The 980-nt window shown below is 62.0% G+C and overlaps 1 protein-coding gene across 2 annotated transcripts in view; it reads left to right on the top strand.

The window, feature by feature from the left end:
• ZNF787 (zinc finger protein 787) overlaps window positions 1-980 on the top strand; it is a 36304-nt gene that overhangs the window by 18240 nt on the left and 17084 nt on the right. The window lies entirely within an intron of this gene.

Below are 980 nucleotides of genomic sequence, written 5' to 3'. Positions count from 1 at the left end.
CCCAGTGACCCCGTGTCTCCCAGTGACCCCGTGTCTCCTGGTGACCCCGTGTCTCCTGGTGACCCTCGTGTCTTCAGGTGACCCCATGTCTGCTGGTCCTCGCAGGTGCTCAGTAAATGAGGACCCTGGAGAGCGCGTCCTGCGTGTTCCCGTGTGGGATTTGAATACACAGTGTCCGAGGCGGGCGTAGTGGTGGGTGGTTCTGGGCACAGACTTGGGGCCTGATGGTCTGGATGTAAACTGTGTCTGTGTACCGCCTCCCAGCCTTTCCCTTCTCCCCTTCCCCGCAGAGAGACCTTGGGCCTCTGTTTCCTCATCTGCGTAATGGGGACAGCAGTCAGACCTACCCAGAGGGCTATCATGGACCCCAGTCCACTCACAGTTCGTCAGCCGTTTAGAGCAGTGCCTGGAACCGTGGGGTGGGGTGGCCAGGGGTGGTCAGGGGCCGCCAAGTGACCCGCACGGCGTGTCTGTGCACGTGAGTTTATTTAAACAGGCACATCCTGAGTTCTCCTCACTCTCTTGCCCTTCCTGAGGGCGGGTTGACAGCACCCTGCCGTGGGGCTGGCTCCCTTCCGTGCCCGGATAGTGGTGAACTCTTGTCACTGGAGGGACTCGGGAAAATTGGTTCAGGTGGGTTGTGCCAAGGAGGTACTTCGTTCCCGCGTGCTGATCTGCAGACCCCGGCCGGGAATGAGCTGCTGGATGCCGCCGTTCCTGCCTGCTGGTCTGCAGATCCCGGCCTGGAATGAGCTGCTGGATGCCGTGGTTCCTGCGTGCTGATCTGCAGACCCCGGCCTGGAATGAGCTGCTGGATGCCGCCGTTCCCGCCTGCTGGTCTGCAGACCCTGGCCGGGAATGAGCTGCTGGATGCTGCTGTTCCTGCGTGCTGGTCTGCAGACCCCGGCCTGGAATGAGCTGCTGGATGCTGCTGTTCCCGCCTGCTGGTCTGCAGACCCCGGCCTGGAATGAGCTGCTGG

Source organism: Piliocolobus tephrosceles, chromosome 21 (assembly GCF_002776525.5).
Source record: "Piliocolobus tephrosceles isolate RC106 chromosome 21, ASM277652v3, whole genome shotgun sequence".
Classification (NCBI taxonomy): domain Eukaryota; kingdom Metazoa; phylum Chordata; class Mammalia; order Primates; family Cercopithecidae; genus Piliocolobus; species Piliocolobus tephrosceles.
The sequence above is the reverse complement of the archived record's forward strand: the minus strand, read 5'-3'. Positions and strand labels throughout refer to the sequence as shown.